This window comes from Mus pahari, chromosome 23, assembly GCF_900095145.1.
Source record: "Mus pahari chromosome 23, PAHARI_EIJ_v1.1, whole genome shotgun sequence".
Taxonomy (NCBI): domain Eukaryota; kingdom Metazoa; phylum Chordata; class Mammalia; order Rodentia; family Muridae; genus Mus; species Mus pahari.
The window spans coordinates 26,566,989-26,574,834 of record NC_034612.1 but is presented as its reverse complement, the minus strand read 5'-3'; the positions used below and the strand labels follow the sequence as shown (position 1 = coordinate 26,574,834).

Below are 7,846 nucleotides of genomic sequence, written 5' to 3'. Positions count from 1 at the left end.
TGCCTCCCGAATGCTGGGATTAAAGGCATGCGCCACCACGCCTGGCCATGATATATTTCTTGCCACCCTTCATTGGGCTATATTATTTTTCTTAAGCCAATGCCATAGTCTTGGTAAACATGGTTTGTGGTAATTTGTCAATTGGAAAGTATGAGCCTTCCAACTTTTTCTACTTTCAAGATTGTATGTATGTATGTATGTATGTATGTATGTATGTATGTATGTATGTATGTATCTATTTCTGTCTGTTTGGACCCTTGCATTCCCACACAGATTTCAGGATCAGTTTTCATTTTCAGCATTGAAGTCAGCTAGGATTTTGGAATGCAGTGCATTGAATCTGTGCCTCAGCTTTGTGATTGTTACCACTGTTATACTACTAAGTCTTCAATTCACCAAAGTCCTCCATTAATTTCCTTTCTTTCTACAGTATTTTATGGTTTTCAGAGTATATTTTAAACTTTTCCTTTAGTTTTTCTATTAACAATTTATATATGTTTATAATGTATATTATTATTATTATTATTCAAACATCACCTCACCATTTCATTCTGGGTAGTCTGAAACGTATTTTTCCTTTGGTTTTTGAGAGTCTCCCACTTTGTAGCTTTGGCTGGCACGTGATATACAACTCACAGAGAGCTGCTTCCCTCTGCCTCCCGAGTGCTGGGATTCAAGGCGTGGCTTACATCGCTATGCTCAGCTTTGCAATGTATCTTGATCAAATCTCCCCCTCCCATTCTCTCCCAGACCCCGAACACTTCCTCTTCTTCTCTTAAGACCTCTTTTTTGGCTGCTAATATACATTGCATCCAGTAAGCGCCATCCAAATGCATCTGGGGCTATCCTGTACAGCAGCCCTGGCCCCAAAGGAAAATGACTTTTCCCTCAATTGCCAATAGCTCTTCAGCTAGGGGTGGAGCCTTATGAGCCCATGCTGGAATAGTGACTGGCTTGATCTTGTGCAGGTCACCATAACTGTTCTGAGTTCATAAATCCCATCTAGAAGACAGCGTTTCACAGCACTCTCCCCCACCTCTTGCTCTCACATCATTCTGGATCCTCTTCCCAGATGTCCCTGGGCCTTGGAGGATTGTACAGTGGTCTTGTTTGGGGCTGGGCCCTCAGCAGCCAGTCCTCTCAGCACTTTACCAGTTATGAGCCTCTGCACCGATTGACTGCTGCCTACTGCTTTTCTGGCCAGTCTAAAGCTGCACTAATCTATGGGTATAAATATAAATATTTAAAAGGCAATTTAGCAACCTGTCCATTTGGCAAGACCACAGTGTGAAGATACCCCATTAGGGTCTGCGACCTCCCAAGCCATGGGCTTTTGAACAGGTTTGCAGTGCCAGGCATGAATTCCTTCCTGTGGAGCAAGCCTCACATCCAACCAGAGAACTGCCATGTGATAATTATCCCAGTAGGCGCATCTTGCGTAGCACATTAGTAGTACTGGGGATTACAGGGAATATGACTGGGTAATTACGTCCACTGATGACTTTTCTCCTCCAACATCCTGTAGAACACCTTTGGCACTTCAACAGAGATCCAGCAGGGAGGGAGCTCTACGTCTTGCAAGTAAAATGGGTTATATCTTCATCACTAGGGTCATACTATCTAGTTATAGTGGACAGCTAAGTAACAGAATGTAGCCTGTGTTGGGGGGGGGGGGCGGTGTCTTCTCCCCTGACCAATAATTTATAGGGAGGTCTCCCTTGCCTCACATAAGATTTTCTTTTAATAACTCATGGTTTTTCAGGAAAACATAGTCTCTCCAGCCCTAGAACTTGTTGGGGTTTTTTGTTTTGTCTTTGTTTTTCCAGACAGTCTCTCTGTGTAGCCCTGGATGTCCTGGTAGTTGTTTTGTAGACCAGGCTGGCTTTGAACTCGAGATATTTGCCTGCCTGTGCGTTCCAAGTGCTGGGATTCAGGGCATGCTAAGATGACAGGCATGTGCCACTATGCCCAGGTTATAGGATCCAGGGGATAGAACTCAGGGATTTATGCACGCGGGACCAGCACTCCCAACTGTCTCACTACCTCAGGCAGCCCGTCTGTGGTTTCCTGAGGTAAAAGATGGTGGGAGGGAAGAGGAGACTCTGGCTTGCTGGGTGGATTGTGAACCTCTTCACACTGTTTTTTATGGTGGGAATGAAGGAATGAATGAGCCAGTGAATGAGACAGGCAGCTAGGCCCTCCCACCTCTGCACCTAGCCCGCTGCTGTGCTGTGACCTGTCCTCCGCAGCTTGCCTCTGCTTGAGCTTTAGGGAAATGGCAGGCAACTAATCCTGCAGCCTCAACGGCCCTGCAGCCTCTTCCTGAAAATGGAAGTCAGTGGTAGCTTAAGGGCCCTGCAAATGTCTTGAGAGGATGTTAATTATCAGTTTGACTATCTGAGGCCTTCTTCCTCTGCCATGCCACACCTCTGCTGTGGCCACGCTCTTGCCCATTTCATTCTTCGTGGCTACATCTTCTTTCAGATTTTTACTAAAGCACACTTTCCTCATCCAAAGTGGATGACTTGGGCTGGCAAGGTGGCTCAGACAGAAATGGCATTTGCCAGCAAGCCTGATGACCTGAACTTGATCCTCAGAATCCACATAATGGAGGGAGAGAGCTGACTCCTGTATAGTACTCTCTGACCTCCACATTCAATAAACAAATGGAATGGAATAGAATGGAAAGGAAAGGAAAGGAAAGGAAAGGAAAGGAAAGGAAAGGAAAGGAAAGGAAAGGAAAAAGGAAAGGAAAGGAAAGGAAAGGAAAGGAAAGGANAGGAAAGGAAAGGAAAGGAAAGGAAAGGAAAGGAAAAAGGAAAGGAAAGGAAAGGAAAGGAAAGGAAAGGAAAGGAAAGGAAAGGAAAGGAAAGGAAAAAGAAAAGGAAAAAGAAAAAGAAAAGGAAAAAGGAAAGGAAAAGATACTTTTCTTTTGTAGCCCAGACTGACTTTCAGTTCAACATGTCAGCAAGGATGGCCTTGAACTCCTGTTCCTTCTGCCTGCCAGTCCCAGATGCTGGGGTAGCAGGGTTCCACCATGCCCAGGATCCTGGAAAGAGCTGTTCCTGCTACTGCTATGAAACACTGCTGTTATAGGTCGTTCATATAGGAACTAAATTGTTATCTCTATATACGTTTTGGAACTTATTTCAGCTGCACTGTCAACTTTGGAATAAAAGACTCATAGCTCCCTAAGTTAAGCCAGCATCATACAGGGATTTCTCTGGGAACATTACATCCCCCCCCCACACACACACCTTTGCACTAGTATAGTGCAATATTAAATACAGACAGTCTTCAACACAAACTCAAACTGTCAAGTGTAGTGAACAGACTAGGCCTGTGGCCCCAGAGTATACACCTCTTGCCTAGCATGCACAAAGCCATCACCCACAACTACTCAACTGAGTACAGATCACACCCATGATCTCAGCACTCCTGCAGTGGAGGCAGGAGGCTCGAATCCAAGCGAATACTTGCCTACATGTCAAATTCAAGGCCAGCCTTGACTACATGAGCCCTTGACTCAAAATGAGAAGACAGAAAGAGGAAATGTACAGTGGAAATGTGCTGTCATGTTGCTGGAGGGAGATGGGGAGGCTCACTTGTAGAAAGCTGCCTAGGTGTCTGCGGTGGGAAAGTGTTTGCAGTGGCTGTACACAGCCCAAGGCTATCATGTCACCCTGTCCCGAAAAACAGGTGCTCGTGCGCTGGCCGCCCTTTCCTTATTAACCAGCGTCAGAGTAGTGTGAAGTCAGACTCCCAGGCCATGAGCTTTCCTGCAGGTGAAAGCCTTCTTCACTGAGTGTGGGTTTCCATTCTCAGAAAGAATATAGAAGCTGCAGCAAAAATAGCCCTTTTGGAATTGCCCAGAGGAGGCGAGTCTGCTCTTTAGCCTGGTAGCAACAGTCTGATGCCCTGTGCTGGTGGGAGTGGCCTCAATTTATAGGTGGAACTGAGCCCAGCCCCAGAGATCAGTAGAACATTCCAATGAGGCGCCTTCCCGGCTGAGTGGAAATTGCTTGGTACTCTCAGGAACAGGGAGTGACCGGGTGTGGCGGGGTGGGATGGGGGGCTGGCAGGAGGTGACTCCCAGACAGAAGAGGAAGCTCGTGGAGCAGGACAGGTTTTACAGTGCCCAGAGCCTGGTGTTCTCATGGTCCAGCCTAGTCCTGCCATCACAGTGGTACCTCTGTGCTTTCCTCGTGTTCGTTTTGTTACTATGGGGTGGGAACAGTAGATAGAATGACCACCTCATGTGAATACCAAGGGGCCATTAGGTACAACCTGGGAACCTGATTCCACACTCTCCCTTCATACCTCTCCCAAAGAGCTGCCATGTTCCAGTGTGCCACCGCCTAGGCACATAGTGATAGTCAGATAAGGATAGGTCAGGTTCCTTTCTGTCTCCCTTTTTGAATGATAAAGGGTCCAGACAAAAGGACCATTCCTTTCATAGATACCTGCAGGCTTGCTCTTACAGGGAACAAAGTCAATGTCACTTGCTCTTCCTCTGTGTTAGGTCATTTAACTGTGTTAGATCACTTGCTTGTTCAGCCCTCACAGGTGAAGTTTGTCATTTCTAGCTGCTGGCAGTTCTGGTCAAGCAGCCAGCCCCAAATTTCTGGCACTTCCTCCCAACCCTGCTCTTCCCTGGAACTCTGCCAGCCAGAGGGAAGTCTGGACTGCAAGTAGGCTTGGGCATAGACACTGCCTTGCCTGGATATGCCCGAGAAGGCTCAGGTGAAAGCCTGGAAACTGAGTGGCAGCTGCTCACTAGTGTGAGCAGTGACCAAGAGCAGCCACCACAAGAAAGATGAGCTGGAAAGAGTGCATACTTCAGGGCAGCCGCCATGGGAAGGGAGCAGAAGAAGGGGATCACAGAAGAGAGGCTGTCGGACTCCTCAGAATGTACTGATCATTCCAGACGTTTGACAAGACTTGCCATGGAGCTGGCGGCCTCAGCTAGAAATTCAGCCTCTCTTAAACCTCGTGGACTAGGGATGTAGCTCAGCTGATAGAGCATTTACCAACTGTACTTGAAATCATGAGTTTGACCCCCCTGCTGAATAAACTGGAATGGGAGCACATACCTGTGGAGGCAAGAAGTTCAAGGTCATCCCCAGCTACAGAGTGAATTCAAAAGTAGTCTGTGTTACATGAGACTTTGTCCTGGAAGGAAAGAAAGAAAGAAAAAAGAGAACTTCATATATACTTCTTAGATGACTTAAACTCACTGCCTACCCTTGTCTTGGGGCTGGATTTGAACTTGGTCAGTCACATTTGTGGAAGGTTTGAAGGAGAGAGAGCTCAGAGCTATGGAATTCATTTCCTGATCCTGTCAAGTGGCTTAAACACTAGAACTGAGTGCCTCCTAGTCCTGAGTCTGAAGGACTGGATAAGTGTGTGAACAGGGCTGACTGCTTGTGGGCTTTCTTTGTCGGTAACACTCTCCATGCTCGTGTCTGTTGCAGGTTGTGTGTGTGTGTGTGAGTTGTGTGTGTGTGTGTGTGTGTGTGTGTGTGTAACCTGGGAAGGGTAGGCCATGGCCCAAACCATGCTCCAAGAACATGGGGCAAAAAGTTTGTTTAGTTTTCACTCTAAAGCAGACAATGACGCTGCATCAGTTCACTGTTGGGAGCTCACCTCACAATCTGATGCAATTAGCTAATTGCCACAAAAGGGAAACTGTGATAGGGGCAAAGGCTGGAGAAATAGGCACATCAAACGATAGGAAGGGTTTGTGGACTGGTGGCCCTTGGTGGGCTAGCTGTTTTTAATAGGGAGGAATAACCATTTTTCACATGCCAATGTTCCCTCCTATTTCTTTTTTAATTTTTTCATCTTATTGTGTGTTTATGTGTGGGTGAATGTGTGTGTTTTCATGGGGAGGGTGTATTTATGTGGTGGGTTTATACATAGTGTGTGGATGCCAGAGGACAATCCTGAGCATTCTTTCTCAGGCCCCATCTACCCTTTTCTTTTGAGATTCTCACTTGGTCTCTTGCTGATGTGGTGCTCAGCAAACAGGCTAGGCTGGCGAGCCAGTAATCCTGCTATCTTGGCTTCCTCAGCACTGAGATTACAAACCTGCCACACTGTCTGCTTTTTCATGTAGGTTCTAGGACTCACACTCAAGTCCTGTGCTTGCAAATTTGCCATCTGAGTCACCTCAATAAAAAAAAATCCTGTTGGATTCAGGTTCACAGAGCTGACTTCCAATTAACACTATCACCTACAAAAGTCTGACTTCTAAGTAAGGCCACAAGAATTTCTGTGAGGGGTTAGAAGTTTTTGGTTGGTTGGTTGGTTGGTTGGTTTGGGGTGTTTTGGAGTGTTTCCGGAGGGCAGGTTGGTTTTTCAAGACAAGCTCTGGCTCTGGTTCTGGCTCTGGCTGTCCTAGAACTGGCTTTGTAGGTCAGGCTGGCCTCAAACTGACAATGCCTGCCTATGTCTCTCAAGAGCTCAACTTTTCAGTGGTTCCATGTAAACAACTGGAACAGGGATCTGGACAGACCAGGAGTCTCCACAAACTGGGCTTGGTCTGCTGCAGGAGAGGCCACTTATTAACTGTTAGTTACACCTGAGAAATGCAGGCGCTTCCTAGGCCAGCGCTGAGATGGTATCTGGAGCCAGTGTAGAAAACGCAAGCACAAAGGCAGCTAGGTGCATAAAAAGCAGTTCATCCTAGAGGCAAGCCAAACATTGTTTCAGATGTCTTTCTCAGTGCTTAGGGGTAGGCAGGGGGATCAGGGGTTCAAATTCATTTACAGCTACATTTTAAGTTCAAGGTCTACATGGACTAGAGGAGACCCTGGAGGGAAACAGGGAGAGGATATCTACCTTGTGGATTGTGTTGGGACACACTGCATGAGCATGGATGGAAACACTTAAATTACAATTTTATTTTATGAAGGAAGAATTTTAAACAAGTGACTTCAGATGTTTTCTTTGGAGCATGGCTTTAGAAGTGTCTCTGCTTGCCCTGTGTTAGCTCTCCTGAGACTTAGGAGTCTGTGGCCTCCGCTCTTCAACAATCCACCCTCCTTTCCCAGATTACACTCAGCCCTTAACAGACTGTTGCCTGGCCCAGGCTAGAGGCCCTATAATTAAGGCCCATCTCTTGCCTCTTTAATAACACAGGAGAGAGAGTGATCTTGAGTAAGGCCAGCAGGAAACTGTAATTCTGGGTCCTTTTCCTGAGTGGTACGAACTTAATGCATGTGAAGTCTTGCTGCTTCGGGAGTGAGAGCCGTCTTGCCGGGAGGTAAATAGGACAGCGAGGTGGTCTGACAGTATGATGCTCCTTGGATGGGTGTTAGCCTAATGGGGTTTCCTCCTCCACCTTCCTATGATGTGTAGACATGGCCTGTGGGACAGATGGTCAGCTTATAAGACACAACACTGACACAGACCCTCCCCTGTGCCTGCTGGGAACCCCAGCGTTGTCCCTGACCCACCCAGCTCTGTGCTCACACTGGCTGAGAGTGCTCCAGGCGCTTCCCCACTGGCCACTTCCCAGTGCCTTCCACATTGTCAGATTCAAACGTCTTCCACCCCCAGCCTCCTCCTGGGTGTCTTATACTGTGGTGTATACCAGGTACATGTTCCCCTCCATGTACGGGGTGGCCTCTTGATTCTGACCCCACTTGCCCATCCAGTGCCAGTAAGTCCCATGTGTATAATATCTGTACTCTCTCCCTAAAACCCTCCTGATAGTGCCTCCCCATGTCCATAACTTATCTATAGGATCTTAACTTTTGTTCCACAACTAGGACATAAATATGTGAAGTAGGAAGCTGAGTCAGGAGGATTACTAGTTCTAGGCTATATATATATATATATA

The 7,846-nt window shown here is 46.9% G+C and overlaps 1 protein-coding gene across 9 annotated transcripts in view; it reads left to right on the top strand.

Moving 5' to 3' along the window:
- Cux1 (cut like homeobox 1) overlaps positions 1–7,846 on the top strand; it is a 321,311-nt gene that overhangs the window by 168,210 nt on the left and 145,255 nt on the right. The gene's annotated exons all lie outside the window — the stretch shown is intronic.